Source organism: Lissotriton vulgaris, chromosome 1_1, assembly GCF_964263255.1.
Source record: "Lissotriton vulgaris chromosome 1_1, aLisVul1.2, whole genome shotgun sequence".
Classification (NCBI taxonomy): Eukaryota; Metazoa; Chordata; class Amphibia; order Caudata; family Salamandridae; genus Lissotriton; species Lissotriton vulgaris.
In genome coordinates this window covers 1,368,567,995-1,368,593,275 of record NC_141685.1, presented here as the reverse complement: position 1 = coordinate 1,368,593,275, position 25,281 = coordinate 1,368,567,995, and the positions used below count along the sequence as shown (strand labels likewise).

The following is a 25,281-nucleotide window of genomic DNA, read 5'->3' as shown; positions in this document are numbered from 1 at the left end:
ACTCCTGCCAGTTCACAAGCAGGCGGCCAGGAAACGGTTTCAGCCTATCAACCACTGAGGAGATAAAGCCTTTGTATAAGGAATGAGGAAGCAATGAACACATTCAGCCTATCACAGGAGTAGCCCTGAGTGTTCCGAATTATAATTTCTCCATGTCACTGTACGTTATTGAGCCCAAGTAGCTCGCCGTGATCGTATAGCGGTTAGTACTCTGCGTTGTGGCCGCAGCAACCTCGGTTCGAATCCGAGTCATGGCATTGTGGTTGGCAATGTCATGGCAGTTTGGTTTTTCCTTTACAGAATTCCCAAATGTACCAGTTGTTTTTGTAAAATGTCTATTAAAAACAGATCCTTTTCAATATTTCAACGATCTAACGACAGATTATTTAAACACACATGATTATAAGATGTAGGTATACTGTACTTACTGACATAAATTATCGTTCTGGAACATATTTGCGGTAAGGGGAGCGGAGCTCTCCCCCAGGCCAATCAGAATGCAGATGAATGCAGTTGCAGTTGAGTGACCTGTGTTGTGGCTGTCTACAGGGAATGCACATATGTAGCTGTCTCGCAGCCCAATCCAGACGTCAATTGAAGACAGGTTTTGATGCAAATAGAGCAGTAAGTGCAGAGAAATGCTCACTCTCTAAAAATGGCATTTATACAATAGTAAGATTAAATCCAACCTCAACAGTAGATAGGATTTATCAATAAATAAATAAAGCTTCTCCTCTCTGATATGGAATTACCCCCCAAAAAGTATAAGGGAATACCCAATGCTAACCTATGAGAGGGGCAGACCTCACAGTAGTGAAAAATGTAATAGACTGTTTGATACTTCTAGGACATACAAACTACCACAGTACATGTCTTACCTTTTACTTACATAGCATGATGCCCCGAGGACTACCTAGGGCCTACCTTAAGGGTTACTGATATGTAATAAAATTGGAGTTTAAGGCTTGGCAAGTAGTTTTAAATGCCAAGTCGAAGTGGCAGTACACTGCAGCACAGGCACTGCAGTAGCAGGCTTGAGACAGGTTTGAAATGCTATTTCTTTGGGCGGCACAATCAGTCCCCGGGTATATGGTATACCACTTTACAAGGGGCTTTCAAGTAAATTAAATCTGTCAGTCAGGTATACTCCAATTATACACATGATTAGGGAAGAAGCACGTGCACTTCAGCACTGATTAGTAGCGATAAAGTGATCAGAGTCCTAAGGCCAACAAAAAGATACAGCAAAATGCGGAGGTGAAAAGCAATAAGGTGGGGTTGGGACCACCTTAAGAATGCAAGGTCTAACAAAAACGAACTAAGGATAACATGAGTAAAACATCAGGTTTCTCTACAGCATTTGGTGAGACAAGTGGGCCTTCTTTTATCTTCCATAAATGCAATCTTTCCCGGACCCCTTTATTATATAGCTCTTCAAGGAAAAAATATAAAGCACTTACAAAGGAGCCTGAAATACTCAAAGATGGTAGACTTCTGTAATATGGGCCATATACTAAAAGCAGCACGAAAACAGAGTGCAATAGGGTCCAAAAAACTTGAGTGACCCATGAGAGTATGCATGCAAGATTATGGTAATCCAAACTAGAGATACACGCCTGCAATTTTTGTTTTTAGGAGAGAATGTGCCTGCTGAAAAAAACATTATTTTAAAAAAGTGCATTGCAGAATATCAGGAATTTGCTGTGGGACACCTTGAAAACTTGCATACAGATTATGTGCACACACCTTACAGTCACTTGTTGTGGCCGAGTGGTTAAGGCGATGGACTAGAAATCCATTGGGGTCCCACCGCGCAGGTTCGAATCCTGCCGACAACGAGAATCTTTTTAACATCAGCTACAATTTCAGAAGTTAACCTTTAGTATTTCTTCCATGTCAGTTTTATAAATAGGTGGCTTATTTTGGTGTCACTATTGCCATATCACATATTTATTATCGCTCCCCCTTTCATATCTTTGCTATAACTCTTGTCCTTCATTAGCGCTGGTGCAAACGCTTCAAATTATTATACCCTGGCTCTCTCGGTCATACCTGTGCATGCACTTGAAACTTACTTTACCAATAAAAGAAGCAAATAGAGAAATAAAATAAAAGTGCTAGCTGGATTAGGCAAACACACTTCATAAAACTACATTTTCTTTTCTATTCTCCCCCGTGTTACAAGCTTAACTGCTCCCTGTGTAATTTCTCTTAACCTGCTGTTCCTGGAAGAGAATTTCATCTACAAGCTCTTTCTGTGTTTTTTCCTAGTCTTTTCTTTCCCTTTTCTTAGATTTGTAACTGTTCCTTTACGTGCTCTATTTAGGCGCCATTAATCTCATTTGAGCTCCTTGTACCTGCTGCTGTTTTCTCCACACCTCATACTGCCTTTTTCCTCTTTCTCTCTTACTCTGCGGTTGGTGGCTACTTTCCAAAGCGTCTGATGCCCCAATGTTCCTTCGTCTTGTTGTCAGACGTGAATTTGAAAAGCAACAAAATTAACAAGCCTTTACCACTCACACATGGTAGAAGTTTATACTTTAATTCAATGAGCTAAGAAAAGTGTGTTGTGGGGCCCCTACGAGCCCTGGTGCTTGCTTCATCATAATTAGGCATGCAGTCATTAGCCACAGCTCTGATCATGGGTCACTGAGGTCAGTTTCAATAATTCCTCAAAAACCTAACCATGCAGTCCCCCCTAACTGTGTAGTTATCTTGCTTTACTGCTGTTTGTGTGATTAGCTGGGAGGAGCTCACGGCAGCATCCTCCCAATAAAAGTGTAGATGGACCGTTCCTTAACTCTTTCTTGCTTCACATACAGATGGCTTGAGGAGGTACAGGGGAGATGCAGGTCTAATAAACAGAATAGAATATCTGCGCCAGGTGTGTTTCTCTGCATTGGTGTCCGATCACAGGCCCACCAGTGTATGTGTGATCTTTGACTCCTGCCAGTTCACAAGCAGGCGGCCAGGAAACGGTTTCAGCCTATCAACCACTGAGGAGATAAAGCCTTTGTATAAGGAATGAGGAAGCAATGAACACATTCAGCCTATCACAGGAGTAGCCCTGAGTGTTCCGAATTATAATTTCTTCATGTCACTGTACGTTATTGAGCCCAAGTAGCTCGCCGTGATCGTATAGTGGTTAGTACTCTGCGTTGTGGCCGCAGCAACCTCGGTTCGAATCCGAGTCACGGCATTGTGGTTGGCAATGTCACGGCAGTTGGGTTTTTCCTTTACAGAATTCCCAAATGTACCAGTTGTTTTTGTAAAATGTATATTAAAAACAGATCCTTTTCAATATTTAAATGATCTAACGATAAATTATTTAAACACACATGATTATAAGATGTAGGTATACTGTACTTACTGACATAAATTATCGTTCTTGTACATATTTGCGGTAAGGGGAGCGGAGCTCTCCCCCAGGCCAATCAGAATGCAGATGAATGCAGTTGCAGTTGAGTGACCTGTGTTGTGGCTGTCTACAGGGAATGCACATATGTAGCTGTCTCGCAGCCCAATTCAGACGTCAATTGAAGACAGGTTTTCATGCAAATAGAGCAGTAAGTGCAGAGAAATGCTCACTCTCTAAAAATGGCATTTATAAAATAATAAGATTAAATCCAACCTCACCAGTAGATAGGATTTATCAATAAATAAATAAAGCTTCTCCTCTCTGATATGGAATTACCCCCCAAAATGTATAAGGGAATACCCAATGCTAACCTATGAGAGGGGCAGACCTCACAGTAGTGAAACATTTAATAGACTGTTTGATACTACTAGGACATACAAACTACCACAGTACATGTCTTCCCTTTTACGTACATAGCATGATGCCCCTAGGACTACCTAGGGCCTACCTTAGGGGTTACAGATATGTAATAAAATTGGTGTTTAAGGCTTGGCAAGTAGTTTTAAATGCCAAGTCGAAGTGGCAGTACACTGCAGCACAGGCACTGCAGTAGCAGGCTTGAGATGGTTTGAAATGCTATTTCTTTGGGCGGCACAATCAGTCCCTGGGTATATGGTATACCACTTTGCAAGGGGCTTTCAAGTAAATTAAATCTGTCAGTCAGGTATACTCCAATTATACACATGATTAGGGAAGAAGCACGTGCACTTCAGCACTGATTAGTAGCGATAAAGTGATCAGAGTCCTAAGGCCAACAAAAAGATACAGCAAAATGCGGAGGTGAAAAGCAATAAGGTGGGGTTGGGACCACCTTAAGAATGCAAGGTCTAACAAAAACGAACTAAGGATAACATGAGTAAAACATCAGGTTTCTCTACAGCATTTGGTGAGACAAGTGGGCCTTCTTTTATCTTCCATTAATGCAATCTTTCACGGACCCCTTTATTATATAGCTCTTCAAGGAAAAAATATAAAGCACTTACAAAGGAGCCTCAAATACTCAAAGATGGTAGACTTCTGTAATATGGGCCATATACTAAAAGCAGCATGAAAACAGAGTGCAATAGGGTCCAAAAAACTTGAGTGACCCATGAGAGTATGCATGCAAGATAATGGTAATCCAAACTAGAGATATACGCCTGCAATTTTTGTTTTTAGGAGAGAATGTGCCTGCTGAAAAAAACATTATTTTTAAAAAGTGCATTGCAGAATATCAGGAATTTGCTGTGGGACACCTTGAAAACTTGCATACAGATTATGTGCACACACCTTACAGTCAGTTGTTGTGGCCGAGTGGTTAAGGCGATGGACTAGAAATCCATTGGGGTCCCACCGTGCAGGTTCGAATCCTGCCGACAACGAGAATCTTTTCAACATCGGCTACAATTTCAGAAGTTAACCTTTAGTAATTATTCCATGTCAGTTTTATAAATATTTGGCTTATTTTGGTGTCACTATTGCCATATCACATATTTATTATCGCTCCCCCTTTCATATCTTTGCTATAACTCTTGTCCTTCATTAGCGCTGGTGCAAACGCTTTAAATTATTATACCCTGGCTCTCTCGGTCATACCTGTGCATGCACTTGAAACTTACTTTACCAATAAAAGAAGCAAATAGAGAAATAAAATAAAAGTGCTAGCTGGATTAGGCAAACACACTTCATAAAACTGCATTTTCTTTTCTATTCTCCCCCGTGTTACAAGCTTAACTGCTCCCTGTGTAATTTCTCTTAACCTGCTGTTCCTGGAAGAGAATTTCATCTACAAGCTCTTTCTGTGTTTTTTCCTAGTCTTTTCTTTCCCTTTTCTTAGATTTGTAACTGTTCCTTTACGTGCTCTATTTAGGCGCCATTAATCTCATTTGAGCTCCTTGTACCTGCTGCTGTTTTCTCCACACCTCATACTGCCTTTTTCCTCTTTCTCTCTTTCTCTGCGGTTGGTGGCTACTTTCCAAAGCGTCTAATGCCCCAATGTTCCTTCGTCTTGTTGTCAGACGTGAATTTGAAAAGCAACAAAATTAACAAGCCTTTACCACTCACACATGGTAGGAGTTTATACTTTAATTCAATGAGCTAAGAAAAGTGTGTTGTGGGGCCCCTACGAGCCATGGTGCTTGCTTCATCATAATTAGGCATGCAGTCATTAGCCACAGCTCTGATTATTGGTCACTGAGGTCAGTTTCAATAATTCCTCAAAAACCTAACCATGCAGTCCCCCCTAACTGTGTAGTTATCTTGCTTTACTGCTGTTTGTGTGATTAGCTGGGAGGAGCTCACGGCAGCATCCTCCCAATAAAAGTGTAGATGGACCGTTCCTTAGCTCTTTCTTGCTTCACATACAGATGGCTTGAGGAGGTACAGGGGAGATGCAGGTCTAATAAACAGAATAGAATATCTGCACCAGGTGTGTTTCTCTGCATTGGTGTCCCATCACAGGCCCACCAGTGTATGTGTGATCTTTGACTCCTGCCAGTTCACAAGCAGGCGGCCAGGAAACGGTTTCAGCCTATCAACCACTGAGGAGATAAAGCCTTTGTATAAGGAATGAGGAAGCAATGAACACATTCAGCCTATCACAGGAGTAGCCCTGAGTGTTCCGAATTATAATTTCTTCATGTCACTGTACGTTATTGAGCCCAAGTAGCTCGCCGTGATCGTATAGTGGTTAGTACTCTGCGTTGTGGCCGCAGCAACCTCGGTTCGAATCCGAGTCACAGCATTGTGGTTGGCAAAGTCACGGTAGTTGGGTTTTTCCTTTACAGAATTCCCAAATGTACCAGTTGTTTTTGTAAAATGTATATTAAAAACAGATCCTTTTCAATATTTAAACGATCTAACGACAAATTATTTAAACACACATGATTATAAGATGTAGGTATACTGTACTTACTGACATAAATTATCGTTCTTGAACATATTTGCGGTAAGGGGAGCGGAGCTCTCCCCCAGGCCAATCAGAATGCAGATGAATGCAGTTGCAGTTGAGTGACCTGTGTTGTGGCTGTCTACAGGGAATGCACATATGTAGCTGTCTCGCAGCCCAATCCAGACGTCAATTGAAGACAGGTTTTGATGCAAATAGAGCAGTAAGTGCAGAGAAATGCTCACTCTCTAAAAATGGCATTTATACAATAGTAAGATTAAATCCAACCTCACCAGTAGATAGGATTTATCAATAAATAAATAAAGCTTCTCCTCTCTGATATGGAATTACCCCCCAAAAAGTATAAGGGAATACCCAATGCTAACCTATGAGAGGGGCAGACCTCACAGTAGTGAAAAATGTAATAGACTGTTTGATACTACTAGGACATACAAACTACCACAGTACATGTCTTACCTTTTACTTACATAGCATGATGCCCCTAGGACTACCTAGGGCCTACCTTAAGGGTTACTGATATGTAATAAAATTGGAGTTTAAGGCTTGGCAAGTAGTTTTAAATGCCAAGTCATAGTGGCAGTACACTGCAGCACAGGCACTGCAGTAGCAGGCTTGAGACAGGTTTGAAATGCTATTTCTTTGGGCGGCACAATCAGTCCCTGGGTATATGGTATACCACTTTACAAGGGGGTTTCAAGTAAATTAAATCTGTCAGTCAGGTATTCTCCAATTATACACATGATTAGGGAAGAAGCACGTGCACTTCAGCACTGATTAGTAGCGATAAAGTGATCAGAGTCCTAAGGCCAACAAAAAGATACAGCAAAATGCGGAGGTGAAAAGCAATAAGGTGGGGTTGGGACCACCTTAAGAATGCAAGGTCTAACAAAAACGAACTAAGGATAACATGAGTAAAACATCAGGTTTCTCTACAGCATTTGGTGAGACAAGTGGGCCTTCTTTTATCTTCCATAAATGCAATCTTCCCGGACCCCTTTATTATATAGCTCTTCAAGGAAAAAATATAAAGCACTTTCAAAGGAGCCTCAAATACTCAAAGATGGTAGACTTCTGTAATATGGGCCATATACTAAAAGCAGCACGAAAACAGAGTGCAATAGGGTCCCAAAAACGTGAGTGACCCATGAGAGTATGCATGCAAGCCTATGGTATTCCAAACTAGAGATATACGCATGCAATTTTTGTTTTTAGGAGAGAATGTGCCTGCTGAAAAAAACATTATTTTTAAAAAGTGCATTGCAGAATATCAGGAATTTGCTGTGGGACACCTTGAAAACTTGCATACCGATTATTTGCACACGCCTTACAGTCAGTTGTTGTGGCCGAGTGGTTAAGGCGATGGACTAGAAATCCATTGGGGTCTCCCCGCGCAGGTTCGAATCTTGCCGACAACAAGAATCTTTTTAACATCGGCTACAATTTCAGAAGTTAACCTTTAGTATTTCTTCCATGTCAGTTTTATAAATAGGTGGCTTATTTTGGTGTCACTATTGCCATATCACATATTTATTATCCCTTCCCCTTTCATATCTTTGCTATAACTCTCGTCCTTCATTAGCACTGGTGCAAACCCTTCAAATTATTATACCCTGGCTCTCTCGGTCATACCTGTGCATGCACTTGAAACTTACTTTACCAATAAAAGAAGCAAATAGAGAAATAAAATAAAAGTGCTAGCTGTATTAGGCAAACACACTTCATAAAACTGCATTTTCTTTTCTATTCTCCCCCGTGTTACAAGCTTAACTGCTCCCTGTGTAATTTCTCTTAACCTGCTGTTCCTGGAAGAGAATTTCATCTACAAGCTCTTTCTGTGTTTTTTCCTAGTCTTTTCTTTCCCTTTTCTTAGATTTGTAACTGTTCCTTTACGTGCTCTATTTAGGCGCCATTAATCTCATTTGAGCTCCTTGTACCTGCTGCTGTTTTCTCCACACCTCATACTGTCTTTTCCCTCTTTCTCTCTTTCTCTGCGGTTGGTGGCTACTTTCCAAAGCGTCTGATGCCCCAATGTTCCTTCGTCTTGTTGTCAGACGTGAATTTGAACAGCAACAAAATTAACAAGCCTTTACCACTCACACATGGCAGAAGTTTATACTTTAATTCAATGAGCTAAGAAAAGTGTGTTGTGGGGCCCCTACGAGCCATGGTGCTTGCTTCATCATAATTAGGCATGCAGTCATTAGCCACAGCTCTGATTATGGGTCACTGAGGTCAGTTTCAAAAATTCCTCAAAAACCTAACCATGCAGTCCCCCCTAACTGTGTAGTTATCTTGCTTTACTGCTGTTTGTGTGATTAGCTGGGAGGAGCTCACGGCAGCATCCTCCCAATAAAAGTGTAGATGGACAGTTCCTTAACTCTTTCTTTCTTCACATACAGATGGCTTGAGGAGGTACAGGGGAGATGCAGGTCTAATAAACAGAATAGAATATCTGCGCCAGGTGTGTTTCTCTGCATTGGTGTCCCATCACAGGCCCACCAGTGTATGTGTGATCTTTGACTCCTGCCAGTTCACAAGCAGGCGGCCAGGAAACGGTTTCAGCCTATCAACCACTGAGGAGATAAAGCCTTTGTATAAGGAATGAGGAAGCAATGAACACATTCAGCCTATCACAGGAGTAGCCATGAGTGTTCCGAATTATAATTTCTTCATGTCACTGTACGTTATTGAGCCCAAGTATCTCGCCGTGATCGTATAGTGGTTAGTACTCTGCGTTGTGGCCGCAGCAACCTCGGTTCGTATCCGAGTCACGGCATTGTGGTTGGCAATGTCAGGGCAGTTGGGTTTTTCCTTTACAGAATTCCCAAATGTACCAGTTGTTTTTGTAAAATGTCTATTAAAAACAGATCCTTTTCAATATTTAAACGATCTAACGACAAATTATTTAAACACACATGATTATAAGATGTAGGTATACTGTACTTACTGACATAAATTATCGTTCTTGAACATATTTGCGGTAAGGGGAGTGGAGCTCTCCCCCAGGCCAATCAGAATGCAGATGAATGCAGTTGCAGTTGAGTGACCTGTGTTGTGGCTGTCTACAGGGAATGCACATATGCAGCTGTCTCGCAGCCCAATCCAGACGTCAATTGAAGACAGGTTTCAATGCAAATAGAGCAGTAAGTGCAGAGAAATGCTCACTCTCTAAAAATGGCATTTATTCAATAGTAAGATTAAATCCAACCTCACCAGTAGATAGGATTTATCAATAAATAAATAAAGCTTCTCCTCTCTGATATGGAATTACCCCCCAAAAAGTATAAGGGAATACCCAATGCTAACCTATGAGAGGGGCAGACCTCACAGTAGTGAAAAATGTAATAGACTGTTTGATACTACTAGGACATCCAAACTACCAAGGTACATGTCTTACCTTTTACTTACATAGCATGATGCCCCTAGGACTACCTAGGGCCTACCTTAGGGGTTACTGATATGTAATAAAATTGAAGTTTAAGGCTTGGCAAGTAGTTTTAAATGCCAAGTCGAAGTGGCAGTACACTGCAGCACAGGCACTGCAGTAGCAGGCTTGAGACATGTTTGAAATGCTACTTCTTTGGGCGGCACAATCAGTCCCTGGGTATATGGTATACCACTTTACAAGGGGCTTTCAAGTAAATTAAATCTGTCAGTCAGGTATACTCCAATTATACACATGATTAGGGAAGAAGCATGTGCACTTCAGCACTGATTAGTAGCGACAAAGTGATCAGAGTCCTAAGGCCAACAAAAAGATACAGCAAAATGCGGAGGTGAAAAGCAATAAGGTGGGGTTGGGACCTCCTTAAGAATGCAAGGTCTAACAAAAACGAACTAAGGATAACATGAGTAAAACATCAGGTTTCTCTACAGCATTTGGTGAGACAAGTGGGCCTTCTTTTATCTTCCATAAATGCAATCTTTCCCGGACCCCTTTATTATATAGCTCTTCAAGGAAAAAATATAAAGCACTTACAAAGGAGCCTCAAATACTCAAAGATGGTAGACTTCTGTAATATGGGCCATATACTAAAAGCAGCACGAAAACAGAGTGCAATAGGGTCCTAAAAACTTGAGTGACCCATGAGAGTATGCATGCAAGCCTATGGTATTCCAAACTAGAGATATACACATGCAATTTTTGTTTTTAGGAGAGAATGTGCCTGCTGAAAAAAACATTATTTTTAAAAAGTGCTTTGCAGGGGGGCGTGGCTAGCAGCCAAGCATGGCGGCCGCATAGCGTGAGAGCTCCTGAGGGCACTGTGACCTTAATCTAAATCCGACACACTTATCCGCTACCCTGCTCACCTGAAGCGGCGGCGTTCGGGTCCGGGACGGAAGCGGTGTCACCGGTCCGACTTTCAAGCAATTCGGAGGAGCGGAGCCAAGCGAATTCCAGGCGACAAGTCTGGGCCTGCCAGCGGAAGAACAGCACCGGCCTTGCATAGCACCCAGGCCCCGGCGGAAGTGCGACCAAGCCGGCCGGGAGGGGTGGACGCATCCCGGCACCCGCCTGACAACACACAACCTGCCTGGAACATTTAGTGGCATCGCCCTACGGCACACGTACAAACACGCCCCCTGTACGGGACTGGCGCAACACTCAGAAACGTGCCGATCTGGCCTTGGGCGCGCTGAGCGGGGCTGAGATCTCGACACTCCCCCCCCCCCTCGGGGGCCTGGCGGGCTGCGGGGAACGGTTGAGGCGATCTTCGCGCCTCGCTTGGCCGCAGGGTCGAAGTGGAAGCACATATTAGCCCCGATCAGAGGTGAGAGACATCGGTGCCCCCGGGGGACGGCGTCATACTGAGGATCCACGCAGGAACTAGCGAAGGGGCCTCGGGCCCACATACTGCCCGGTAGCATCAGCAGCCCTGGCATAGTAGAGACATAGATCCGGTGCACTGAGCGGGTGAGCTTGAGGCCTGCATGGCCTATGGGGTACAGCTGCCCGGAACCAGACCCTGCGCCATCCGGAGTACCCGAGTGTGGTAGGCTTGCCCAGAGGACCTCAACTGGAGGCCGCTGGGACCGTTCCTGCTCAAGGTGGGATTATCGAGGGGCGAGAGCACAGATCACGGGGTGCGACCTACAGCGACTCAACCTGAAACTCATACAGCAACCGCCGGGACTCTCCTGCATCACCACAACGGCCAGTGAGGCCTGCACAGAGGGCGGAAGGTGATACTCTGTCTAACGCACACCAGCCTACTGCTCCCTGGCTGGTGCCTACAAACTGCGAAACAGGTCGAGGCGCTGATCGCGACTAAACAAGGCAAGACTCTGAATTTCGCGAGCCCCAGCACCATGGCGGGCAAAGGCACTAGGAGTGGATCCACACAGGCCAAATTAGACAAATTTGCATACGGACAACAAGGTCAGCCTCAAAATGTAGGGCGAACCTCCACGGGTAACACTCAAGACGCAGAAGGAACGAAGAAAATAACGCTGGAAGACATTATGAAAACACTCTCAGAGGTAAAAACAACAGTGGGCGCCATCTCCTCTGAAGTCTCCTTGCTGCGAGCGGACTTTCACAAAATGGCAGAGAGGGTGTCGCAGGTAGAGGTGGTCACGAAATCGCTTATGGAAGACACCTCGGAACTACAAGTGGCCATGGAAAGAATGCAGAAAGTAACCAAGCTCCTACACGACAAGCTGGACGACCCAGAAGGGCGTTCGCGATGCAACAACGTGCGCATCCTTGGACTTCCAGAGATGGAGGGGAAGGGGGCCATGGACCTCTATGTGGAAGATCTCATCAAAAACAAACTGCAGCCCAAAGGCCTGTCCCACTTCTTCTCGGTGGAGAGGGCACACAGAGTCCCGGGAGGCCCGCCCAAGACTGGAGCGGCACCAAGGCCTGTGCTGGCCCGGCTCTTCAATTTCAGGGACAGGGATGCGATCCTACAGGCGGCAAGAACCTCACCGCCGGTGCGGATCCAAAATGCAACCTTCCCAGACTACACGGCAGAGGTGGCCAGGCGTCGTAAGTCCTTCACGGAGGTAAAAAAAGCACTACGGGATAGGGAATTGCCGTACTCCATGCTATTCCCCGCTAAACTGCGAATTGTGGCCGAAGGAAAGACTTGGTTTTTTGACACGCCGGAGGTGGCACAGGAATGGCTGGAGGGCTGGAGACCAGTGGGACAGCGACATCGCCCGCATCGAGACCGGCCGACACATCGTACCGAAAAGAGAGTGAGCAATCAGAACTCCCAATCACCCCGTCAGGAAGGCGCGGAAGAAACGGAATCAGATCTTGAAAGGGACCCGCTGGACTCTGGACAATTGGCTCCGGTCTGAAGCCGACTATATTCGTATGGGACTGAATGTGCCGCAAGGGCCATGGATCTGGCGTGGCTATGTAAGGTGGGCACAGGCAGTGCCCGTAAGGGACTCACCAACCCCACGAGCAAGTAAGATGACTGGGGAAGGACTAAAGCACTCTGCAAAGTTGGGGAAACGGGCGGGGGTTGGTCCGTGGAGCAGGGTAGCAGGGTGGGGGGATGGAACTGAAGTTTTCTTGTTAGAATTCATGTTTTTGTTCATAGTCATCATTCAGCACTTACATTGTACTGCCACCCCGACATTTGTATGTCTCCTACACAGCATGGCACGAAGCGACACATGTGTTAGTCCTAAGGACACGCTGAGTGCAAGGCTCTCTCACCGACTCAATGGCCAGGCCACTTAACAAAACGCCCGCTGAGGGCTCCCCTGTAACTACGGGGATACCCCCACTGCGCATGCTAACCTGGAATGTCAGAGGCCTGGGCGACAAAATTAAACGAGGCTTGGTACTGCAGGCCATAACGCGACATAGCCCGGATTTGGTCCTCCTACAGGAAACCCACCTCACGGGGTCCACCTGCAAAGCACTTGATAGGCGCGGCTATACCATGGCAATACACGCAGAATTCACTACCGGCTCCAGGGGAACGGGAATACTGGTGAAAAAATCATCCCCCTTTATCATAACACGTCGCGTGGCGGACGACCAGGGTCGTTTTGCTGCAGTTCATGGTCAATGGGAGGGCAGATCTCTTAATGTAATATCGGTATTTATCCCCCCAGCACTACACTCCGTGGCCCTACCTGCACTAGGCAAATTCCTCCTTGACCTCCCCGAGGGGGATACGATTGTTGGGGGGGACTTTAATGCAATCATGGATCCATTTAAGGACACCTTTCCCTCTAGGGCCTGACCACGAGGAACTGCACCACTCTCGGATTTTGTAGAAGCCCTGGGCCTTGTAGACATCTGGCGACAATTGCATACCGAGGCTACTCAATACACTTATTACTCAGCTGTACATAATAGTTTATCCCGTATAGACTACTTCATGGCCCTGGGGTTGGGGCTGAAATGGTTGATAAGGTGGACGTCCTGCCCAGGGGAATCTCTGATCATTCTCCAATTGTTCTATCGCTTACCACCGGGGGAAAAAAATGTGCACGGATCTACCCAATTTACCCCAACTTTTTAAAAATCCCCAAGATTCGGAAGAAACTCAAACTTGTGACGACGCAGTATTTTGCTGAAAATACAGGCACGGTGGTATCCCCATCCATCTTGTGGGAGGCGTACAAAACAGTCCTCCGGGGGGCGGCCATTGCAACAATAACGGGGCACAAACGGGATTCCCGGAAGGAACTCACAGACTTAGAACTGGCACTCAACACGGCTAACAATGCACACATGACAGACCCCTCCCCGACCACGACACACACCCTCATGGTTCGGCAACAACAATACCTGGCTCACCTTAAAACGACAGAGAAGGGGTACGTCGCAAACACTAAACACAGAATATATGATGTGGGAGACAAAGCGGGTCGAATGCTGGCATGGCTAGATAAGAGGGGGAGTGGAGCGAGAGGTATTCAGAGACTACACACGGAGGATGGGCGGACACTGACACACCCAGAGGACATAGTTTGCGCATTGGCACAACATTATCAAACAATATATACACCAGACCGGATGGTCACACAGCAAATGGCAGCAGCAACACTAGCGGATATTGCCATCCCCAGCATTACACAGGAGGACAGGGGTACCCTAGAAGTAGACCCGACGGAGGAGGAAATTCAGCTGGCGATCCAGGCGTTACAGTCTGGAAAAGCACTGGGCCCGAAAGGGATACCCGTGGAATGGTACAAGTCCATGGCTCCGGAACTCAGTGCCCCACTGCTGGCCATGTATTTGGAAAGCAGGGATAGAGCAGAGTTGCCGCTGGATCAACGCACGGCCACGATTGTGGCGATGCCCAAACCGGGGAAACCCCGACTGAGTGTACCTCGTATCGCCCGATATCATTACTGAATATTGAGGCCAAGATATTAGCTAAGCTTCTAGCCACCCGTTTGCTGCCCCACTTCAGTACCCTGATCCACCCTGACCAGTCGGGCTTTATGCCTCACCGGAGCACTGCGATGAATCTCCGGAGAGTACATGGTGTGATGGCCCGTGCACACCTCCTCTCGGAACAGGCTGTGATTCTCTCTCTCGACGCTAAAATGGCGTTCGACCTCGTAGAGTGGGAGTATCTCTTCATGGTGCTCGAACGTATGGGATTTGGGCCGAAATATATAGCGTGGATACGGCTGCTTTATACGAAGCCCGTCGCGCAGGTGGTGGTCAACGGCCACATATCACCGAGGTTCCTATTAGGCAGGGGGACTAGACAGGGTTGCCCCTTGTCTCCCTTGCTCTTCGCGCTAGTGCTTGAAACCCTGGCAATTCAGATCAGGTCTACGCCCTTGTTTGCAGGCATTAAATGGGAGGAGGGATGGGAGGACAAAGTCTCATTATACGCCGACGACATGCTCATTTACATGACTGCACCTGACACCGGCGTCCCGGCCCTGCTAGACCTCTGTAACACCCACGGACGCACATCGGGCTACACCCTAAATTGGTTGAAATCTGTCATGTATACACTAAAAGGCCCGGCGCCGAGGTTGCAAGATGACTGTCCTCTGCTTACGACGACGACCTCCTTCAAATACTTTGGTATTGTCATCACGAGCAAGGAAGCAGACTTTTTTGCCAGTAACTTAAAACCGCCTATGGATCGCCTACGGGCGGACGTTAAGCATTGGGCGGCCCTGCCCCTGACCCTACTGGGTAGGGCAGCGTTATACAAAATGATGGCGCTCCCGAGGCTCCTCTATGTCCTAGAAAATACCCGCACCTAGTGCCACCGCGATACTTCAAGCAGATCGTGGCGCTGGTCACTACCTTGCTCTGGGATACTGGCCCGGCACGTATAGCCTACGACAAGTTGGTTAAAAGCTGGTATGAGGGGGGAATAGCGCTCCCCAACATTCAACTATATTACTGGGCGGCCCAGCTTAAAATAATAAACTATTGGATTCACGCCCCAAAAGAGGACCCGGCCTATCGGGCGGATTGGTCTCAGCTTGGGACGGACTGTATGCTGTCTGTGCTCTACAATAAGTCACAACTTAAGAGCCTACTCGGTCCGACCAAACACACGGCGACCCTATGGCACATGGCACAGGCCCGATTGGGATGGGCAGATCGAATCACCAAAATGACACCATTATGGGACACAAAGACATTGGGAAACCTCAGAGGCTATAAGGGTTTTGAGCGGTGGGACTCCATAGGCATTTCCACGGTAGGGGACCTCTGGGATAATGACACAGTAGTATCATTTCCACACCCACAACAGCAATATAACCTCGGACCCACAGAAACATTCAGATATGTACAAATTAGGCATGCATTACTACGGGCAATTCCTGCAGGTACCACTCTGCCGGACTCCTCCCCGTTAGAAGATAGACTGCTAACGGAATTCATGATCCAAAGCGCTACCTCCCTCACGTACAAAAAACTGATCAATAATCTCAAAGACCCAATGCTGAAACCTAAAGAAAGGTGGGAGGGGGAAATAGGTGAGACAGATGAATTTGAGTGGAATGAGGCGCTGGCCTCCCCGAGAGAGGTTGAAATCTCAAGTAAGCTCAGACTGGTGCAACTTAAAATCCTGCACCGCATCTACTACACCAGGACACTGCTGCATAAAATACTGAGAGCGCCGAAAACCCTTTTGTTTGAGAGGCTGCGGGGAAGAGGGGACACTGCTTCACACATTATGGGAATGCCCACAAATACGAGAATTCTGGAGACAGATAATGCGCTCGATCTCACAGGCCCTTAAACTTTCTATACTACCTGAACCATGCAAATGCCTTTTGAACATCTGGGACCCCAATGACCTGGGTAGATATGAACTGATTTGGGCAACTTTGGCTATGACAGTGGCCAAGCGGGATATAGCACAGAAGTGGGGCGCACCAGAACTACCCACCGCAAGCAGGTGGGCTAAGAACATGGACATCCTGATGGTAACAGAAAGGGCAGTGTATGTCCTATGCGCGGCGCCCCGCAAGTGGAACAAAGTCTGGGCGGCGTGGAATATATACAGAGGAGAAATCTGCGACCCCTTACCGGAGGGAGACGACCTGGACTCAGAGGGGGAGGAGGAGTAGCAAAGCGGATAGGGGATGTCAACCTCAGCAAAACAACAGTACGATGTTGTTGGCTTTGACCTGGCTATGTACCGACGTACACGCTGAGAAAAATGCTGGTACGGGAAGTGGGTGGAGACACAATGGCAATGATGACACATGGTTTGGGGGGGGGAGGGATGTTTGTTGTTTCTGTACTATAAAAAATGAGGCTACCGTTGAATCGTACACGAAGGGGGGGGTAATAGAAGACTACGGTACATGGGAATGGACCACCAGATAACGTATCTACGAGTCTTCAAAGGTTTAATGCAGCACAGTCCTTGCTAAAGTGATGTTACTTGTCACGTACGAAAAGTTAAATGTACAAACTGTAACCAATAACATATGATTGTATGATGCTGGCTAACCACTATTCCTTCCTATTAATAAAGATTTTTTTTTAAAAAGTGCATTGCAGAATATCAGGAATTTGCTGTGGGACACCTTGAAAACTTGCATACAGATTATGTGCACACGCCTCACAGTCAGTTATTGTGGCAGAGTGGTTAAGGCGATGGACTAGAAATCCAGTGGGGTCTCCCGCGCAGGTTCGAATCCTCCCGACAACGAGAATCTTTTTAACATCGGCTACAATTTCAGAAGTTAACCTTTAGTATTTCTTCCATGTCAGTTTTATAAATAGGTGGCTTAGTTTGGTGTCACTATTGCCATATCACATATTTATTATCGCTCCCCCTTTCATATCTTTGCTATAACTCTCGTCCTTCATTAGCGCTGGTGCAAACGCTTCAAATTATTATACCCTGGCTCTCTCGGTCATACCTGTGCATGCACTTGAAACTTACTTTACCAATAAAAGAAGCAAATAGAGAAATAAAATAAAAGTGCTAGCTGTATTAGGCAAACACACTTCATAAAACTGCATTTTCTTTTCTATTCTCCCCCGTGTTACAAGCTTAACTGCTCCCTGTGTAATTTCTCTTAACCTGCTGTTCCTGGAAGAGAATTTCATCTACAATCTCTTTCTGTGTTTTTTCCTAGTCTTTTCTTTCCCTTTTCTTAGATTTGTAACTGTTCCTTTACGTGCTCTATTTAGGCGCCATTAATCTCATTTGAGCTCCTTGTACCTGCTGCTGTTTTCTGCACACCTCATACTGTCTTTTCCCTCTTTCTCTCTTTCTCTGCGGTTGGTGGCTACTTTCCAAAGCGTCTGATGTCCCAATGTTCCTTTGTCTTGTTGTCAGACGTGAATTTGAAAAGCAACAAAATTAACAAGCCTTTACCACTCACACATGGCAGAAGTTTATACTTTAATTCAATGAGCTAAGAAAAGTGTGTTGTGGGGCCCCTACGAGCCATGGTGCTTGCTTCATCATAATTAGGCATGCAGTCATTAGCAACGGCTCTGATTATGGGTCACTGAGGTCAGTTTCAATAATTCCTCAAAAACCTAACCATGCAGACCCCCCTAACTGTGTAGTTATCTTGCTTTACTGCTGTTTGTGTGATTAGCTGGGAGGAGCTCACGGCAGCATCCTCCCAATAAAAGTGTAGATGGACCGTTCCTTAACTCTTTCTTGCTTCACATACAGATGGCTTGAGGAGGTACAGGGGAGATGCAGGTCTAATAAACAGAATAGAATATCTGCGCCAGGTGTGTTTCTCTGCATTGGTGTCCCATCACAGGCCCACCAGTGTATGTGTGATCTTTGACTCCTGCCAGTTCACAAGCAGGCGGCCAGGAAACGGTTTCAGCCTATCAACCACTGAGGAGATAAAGCCTTTGTATAAGGAATGAGGAAGCAATGAACACATTCAGCCTATCACAGGAGTAGCCCTGAGTGTTCCGAATTATAATTTCTTCATGTCACTGTACGTTATTGAGCCCAAGTAGCTCGCCGTGATCGTATAGTGGTTAGTACTCTGCGTTGTGGCCGCAGCAACCAAGGTTCGAATCCGAGTCACGGCATTGTGGTTGGCAATGTCACGGCAGTTGGGTTTTTCCTTTACAGAATTCCCAAATGTACCAGTTGTTTTTGTAAAATGTCTATTAAAAACAGATCCTTTTCAATATTTAAACGATCTAACGACAAATTATTTAAACACACATGATTATAAGATGTAGGTATACTGTACTTACTGACATAAATTATCGTTCTTGAACATATTTGCGGTAAGGGGAGCGGAGCTCTCCCCCAGGCCAATCAGAATGCAGATGAATGCAGTTGCAGTTGAGTGACCTGTGTTGTGGCTGTCTACAGGGAATGCACATATGTAGCTGTCTCGCAGCCCAATCCAGACGTCAATTGAAGACAGGTTTTCATGCAAATAGAGCAGTAAGTGCAGAGAAATGCTCACTCTCTAAAAATGGCATTTATACAATAGTAAGATTAAATCCAACCTCACCAGTAGATAGGATTTATCAATAAATAAATAAAGCTTCTCCTCTCTGATATGGAATTACCCCCCAAAAAGTATAAGGGAATACCCAATGCTAACCTATGAGAGGGGCAGACCTCACAGTAGTGAAAAATGCAATAGACTGTTTGATACTACTAGGACATACAAACTACCACAGTACATGTCTTACCTTTTACTTACATAGCACGATGCCCCTAGAACTACCTAGGGCCTACCTTAGGGGTTACTGATATGTAATAAAATTGAAGTTTAAGGCTTGGCAAGTAGTTTTAAATGCCAAGTCGTAGTGGCAGTACACTGCAGCACAGGCACTGCAGTAGCAGGCTTGAGACAGGTTTGAAATGCTATTTCTTTGGGCGGCACAATCAGTCCCTGGGTATATGGTATACCACTTTACAAGGGGCTTTCAAGTAAATTAAATCTGTCAGTCAGGTATACTCCAATTATACACATGATTAGGGAAGAAGCACGTGCACTTCAGCACTGATTAGTAGCGATAAAGTGATCAGAGTCCTAAGGCCAACAAAAAGATACAGCAAAATGCGGAGGTTAAAAGCAATAAGGTGGGGTTGGGACCACCTTAAGAATGCAAGGTCTAACAAAAAGGAACTAAGGATAACATGAGTAAAACATCAGGTTTCTCTACAGCATTTGGTGAGACAAGTGGGCCTTCTTTTATCTTCCATAAAGGCAATCCTTCCCGGACCCCTTTATTATATAGCTCTTCAAGGAAAAAATATAAAGCACTTACAAAGGAGCCTCAAATACTCAAAGATGGTAGACTTCTGTAATATGGGCCATATACTAAAAGCAGCACGAAAACAGAGTGCAATAGGGTCCAAAAAACTTGAGTGTCCTATGAGAGTATGCATGCAAGCCTATGGTATTCCAAAGTAGAGATATACGCATGCAATTTTTGTTTTTAGGAGAGAATGTGCCTGCTGAAAAAAACATTATTTTTAAAAAGTGCATTGCAGAATATCAGGAATTTGCTGTGGGACACCTTGAAAACTTGCATACAGATTATGTGCACTCACCTTACAGTCAGTTGTAGTGGCCGAGTGGTTAAGGCGATGGACTAGAAATCCATTGGGGTCTCCCCGCGCAGGTTCGAATCCTGCCGACAACGAGAATCTTTTTAACATCGGCTAAAATTTCAGAAGTTAACCTTTAGTATTTCTTCCATGTCAGTTTTATAAATAGGTGGCTTATTTTGTCGTCACTATTGCCATATCACATATTTATTATCGCTCCCCCTTTCATATCTTTGCTATAACTCTCGTCCTTCATTAGCGCTGGTGCAAACGCTTCAAATTATTATATCCTGGCTCTCTCGGTCATACCTGTGCATGCACTTGAAACTTACTTTACCAATAAAAGAAGCAAATAGAGAAATAAAATAAAAGTGCTAGCTGGATTAGGCAAACACACTTCATAAAACTGCATTTTCTTTTCTATTCTCCCCAGTGTTACAAGCTTAACTGCTCCCTGTGTAATTTCTCTTAACCTGCTGTTCCTGGAAGAGAATTTCATCTACAAGCTCTTTCTGTGTTTTTTCCTAGTCTTTTCTTTCCCTTTTCTTAGATTTGTAACTGTTCCTTTACGTGCTCTATTTAGGCGCCATTAATCTCATTTGAGCTCCTTGTACCTGCTGCTGTTTTCTCCACACCTCATACTGTCTTTTCCCTCTTTCTCTCTTTCTCTGCGGTTGGTGGCTACTTTCCAAAGCGTCTGATGCCCCAATGTTCCTTCGTCTTGTTGTCAGACGTGAATTTGAAAAGCAACAAAATTAACAAGCCTTTACCACTCACACATGGCAGAAGTTTATACTTTAATTCAATGAGCTAAGAAAAGTGTGTTGTGGGGCCCCTACGAGCCATGGTGCTTGCTTCATCATAATTAGGCATGCAGTCATTAGCCACAGCTCTGATTATGGGTCACTGAGGTCAGTTTCAATAATTCCTCAAAAACCTAACCATGCAGTCCCCCCTAACTGTGTAGTTATCTTGCTTTACTGCTGTTTGTGTGATTAGCTGGGAGGAGCTAACGGCAGCATCCTCCCAATAAAAGTGTAGATGGACCGTTCCTTAACTCTTTCTTGCTTCACATACAGATGGCTTGAGGAGGTACAGGGGAGATGCAGGTCTAATAAACAGAATAGAATATCTGCGCCAGGTGTGTTTCTCTGCATTGGTGTCCCATCACAGGCCCACCAGTGTATGTGTGATCTTTGACTCCTGCCAGTTCACAAGCAGGCGGCCAGGAAACTGTTTCAGCCTATCAACCACTGAGGAGATAAAGCCTTTGTATAAGGAATGAGGAAGCAATGAACACATTCAGCCTATCACAGGAGTAGCCCTGAGTGTTCCGAATTATAATTTCTTCATGTCACTGTACATTATTGAGCCCAAGTAGCTCACCGTGATCGTATAGTGGTTAGTACTCGGCGTTGTGGCCGCAGAAACCTCGGTTCGAATCCGAGTCACGGCATTGTGGTTAGGCAATGTCACGGCAGTTGGGTTTTTCCTTTACAGAATTCCCAAATGTACCAGTTGTTTTTGTAAAATGTCTATTAAAAACAGATCCTTTTCAATATTTAAACGATCTAACGACAAATTATTTAAACACACATGATTATAAGATGTAGGTATACTGTACTTACTGACATAAATTATCGTTCTTGAACATATTTGCGGTAAGGGGAGCGGAGCTCTCCCCCAGGCCAATCAGAATGCAGATGAATGCAGTTGCAGTTGAGTGACCTGTGTTGTGGCTGTCTACAGGGAATGCACATATGTAGCTGTCTCGCAGCCCAATCCAGACGTCAATCGAAGACAGGTTTTCATGCAAATAGAGCAGTAAGTGCAGAGAAATGCTCACTCTCTAAAAATGGCATTTATACAACAGTAAGATTAAATCCAACCTCACCAGTAGATAGGATTTATCAATAAATAAATAAAGCTTCTCCTCTCTGATATGGAATTACCCCCCAAAAAGTATAGGGGAATACCCAATGCTAACCTATGAGAGGGGCAGACCTCACAGTAGTGAAAAATGTAATAGACTGTTTGATACTACTAGGACATACAAACTACCACAGTACATGTCTTACCTTTTACTTACATAGCATGATGCCCCTAGGACTACCTAGTGCCTACCTTAGGGGTTACTGATATGTAATAAAATTGGAGTTTAAGGCTTGGCAAGTAGTTTTAACTGCCAAGTCGAAGTGGCAGTACACTGCAGCACAGGCACTGCAGTAGCAGGCTTGAGACAGGTTTGAAATGCTATTTCTTTGGGCGGCACAATCAGTCCCTGGGTATATGGTATACCACTTTACAAGGGGCTTTCAAGTAAATTAAATCTGTCAGTCAGGTATACTCCAATTATACACATGATTAGGGAAGAAGCACGTGCACTTCAGCACTGATTAGTAGCGATAAAGTGATCAGAGTCCTAAGGCCAACAAAAAGATACAGCAAAATGCGGAGGTGAAAAGCAATAAGGTGGGGTTGGGACCACCTTAAGAATGCAAGGTCTAACAAAAACGAACTAAGGATAACATGAGTAAAACATCAGGTTTCTCTACAGCATTTGGTGAGACAAGTGGGCCTTCTTTTATCTTCCATAAATGCAATCCTTCCTGGACCCCTTTATTATATAGCTCTTCCAGGAAAAAATATAAAGCACTTACAAAGGAGCCTCAAATACTCAAAGATGGTAGACTTCTGTAATATGGGCCATATACTAAAAGCAGCACGAAAACAGAGTGCAATAGGGTCCAAAAAACATGAGTGACCCATGACAGTATGCATGCAAGCCTATGGTATTCCAAACTAGAGATATACGCATGCAATTTTTGTTTTTAGGAGAGAATGTGCCTGCTGAAAAAAACATTATTTTTAAAAAGTGCATTGCAGAATATCAGGAATTTGCTGTGGGACACATTAAAAACTTGCATACAGATTATGTGCACACACCTCACAGTCGGTTATTGTGGCAGAGTGGTTAAGGCGATGGACTAGAAATCCATTAGGTACTCCCTGTGCAGGTTCGAATCCTGCCGACAACGAGAATCTTTTTAACATCGGCTACAATTTCAGAAGTTAACCTTTAGTATTTCTTCCATGTCAGTTTTATAAATAGGTGGCTAAGTTTGGTGTCACTATTGCCATATCACATATTTATTATCGCTCCCCCTTTCATATCTTTGCTATAACTCTCGTCCTTCATTAGCGCTGGTGCAAACGCTTCAAATTATTATACCCTGGCTCTCTCGGTCATACCTGTGCATGCACTTGAAACTTACTTTACCAATAAAAGAAGCAAATAGAGAAATAAAATAAAAGTGCTAGCTGTATTAGGCAAACACACTTCATAAAACTGCATTTTCTTTTCTATTCTCCCCGTGTTACAAGCTTAACTGCTCCCTGTGTAATTTCTCTTAACCTGCTGTTCCTGGAAGAGAATTTCATCTACAAGCTCTTTCTGTGTTTTTTCCTAGTCTTTTCTTTCCCTTTTCTTAGATTTGTAACTGTTCCTTTACGTGCTCTATTTAGGCGCCATTAATCTCATTTGAGCTCCTTGTACCTGCTGCTGTTTTCTCCACACCTCATACTGTCTTTTCCCTCTTTCTCTCTTTCTCTGCGGTTGGTGGCTACTTTCCAAAGCGTCTGATGCCCCAATGTTCCTTTGTCTTGTTGTCAGACGTGAATTTGAAAAGCAACAAAATTAACAAGCCTTTACCACTCACACATGGCAGAAGTTTATACTTTAATTCATTGAGCTAAGAAAAGTGTGTTGTGGGGCCCCTACAAGCCAGGGTGCTTGCTTCATCATAATTAGGCATGCAGTCATTAGCCACAGCTCTGATTATGGGTCACTGAGGTCAGTTTCAATAATTCCTCAAAAACCTAACCATGCAGTCCCCCCTAACTGTGTAGTTATCTTGCTTTACTGCTGTTTGTGTGATTAGCTGGGGGGAGCTCACGGCAGCATCCTCCCAATAAAAGTGTAGATGGACTGTTCCTTAACTCTTTCTTGCTTCACATACAGTTGGCTTGAGGAGGTACAGGGGAGATGCAGGTCTAATAAACAGAATAGAATATCTGCGCCAGGTGTGTTTCTCTGCATTGGTGTCCCATCACAGGCCCACCAGTGTATGTGTGATCTTTGACTCCTGCCAGTTCACAAGCAGGCGGCCAGGAAACAATTTCAGCCTATCAACCACTGAGGAGATAAAGCCTTTGTATAAGGAATGAGGAAGCAGTGAACACATTCAGCCTATCACAGGAGTAGCCCTGAATGTTCCGAATTATAATTTCTTCATGTCACTGTACATTAGTGAGCCCAAGTGGCTCGCCGTGATCGTATAGTGGTTAGTACTCTGCGTTGTGGCCGCAGCAACCTCGGTTTGAATCCAAGTCACGGCATTGTGGTTGGCAATGTCACGGCAGTTGGGTTTTTCCTTTACAGAATTCCCAAATGTACCAGTTGTTTTTGTAAAATGTCTATTAAAAACAGATCCTTTTCAATATTTAAACGATCTAACGACAAATTATTTAAACACACATGATTATAAGATGTAGGTATACTGTACTTACTGACATAAATTATCGTTCTTGAACATATTTGCGGTAAGGGGAGCGGAGCTCTCCCCCAGGCCAATCAGAATGCAGATGAATGCAGTTGCAGTTGAGTGACCTGTGTTGTGGCTGTCTACAGGGAATGCACATATGTAGCTGTCTCGCAGCCCAATCCAGACGTCAATTGAAGACAGGTTTTCATGCAAATAGAGCAGTAAGTGCAGAGAAATGCTCACTCTCTAAAAATGGCATTTATACAATAGTAAGATTAAATCTAACCTCACCAGTAGATAGGATTTATCAATAAATAAATAAAGCTTCTCCTCTCTGATATGGAATTACCCCGCAAAAAGTATAAGGGAATACCCAATGCTAACCTATGAGAGGGGCAGACCTCACAGTAGTGAAAAATGTCATAGACTGTTTGATACTACTAGGACATACAAACTACCACAGTA

General features: G+C 44.5%; 4 non-coding genes across 4 annotated transcripts; all 4 read left to right on the top strand.

Annotated features, from left to right (window-relative positions):
* Positions 1 to 185: 185 nt before the first annotated feature.
* On the top strand, positions 186 to 257 carry TRNAH-GUG (transfer RNA histidin (anticodon GUG)). Its single transcript has one exon. It is a non-coding gene; the product is annotated as a tRNA-His (tRNA).
* Positions 258 to 3,127: 2,870 nt separating this feature from the next.
* Positions 3,128 to 3,199, top strand: TRNAH-GUG (transfer RNA histidin (anticodon GUG)). Its single transcript has one exon. It is a non-coding gene; the product is annotated as a tRNA-His (tRNA).
* Positions 3,200 to 7,638: 4,439 nt separating this feature from the next.
* Positions 7,639 to 7,720, top strand: TRNAS-AGA (transfer RNA serine (anticodon AGA)). The gene has a single exon. It is a non-coding gene; the product is annotated as a tRNA-Ser (tRNA).
* Positions 7,721 to 20,285: 12,565 nt separating this feature from the next.
* TRNAS-AGA (transfer RNA serine (anticodon AGA)) lies at positions 20,286 to 20,367 on the top strand. The gene has a single exon. It is a non-coding gene; the product is annotated as a tRNA-Ser (tRNA).
* The last annotated feature ends 4,914 nt before the right edge of the window (positions 20,368 to 25,281 follow it).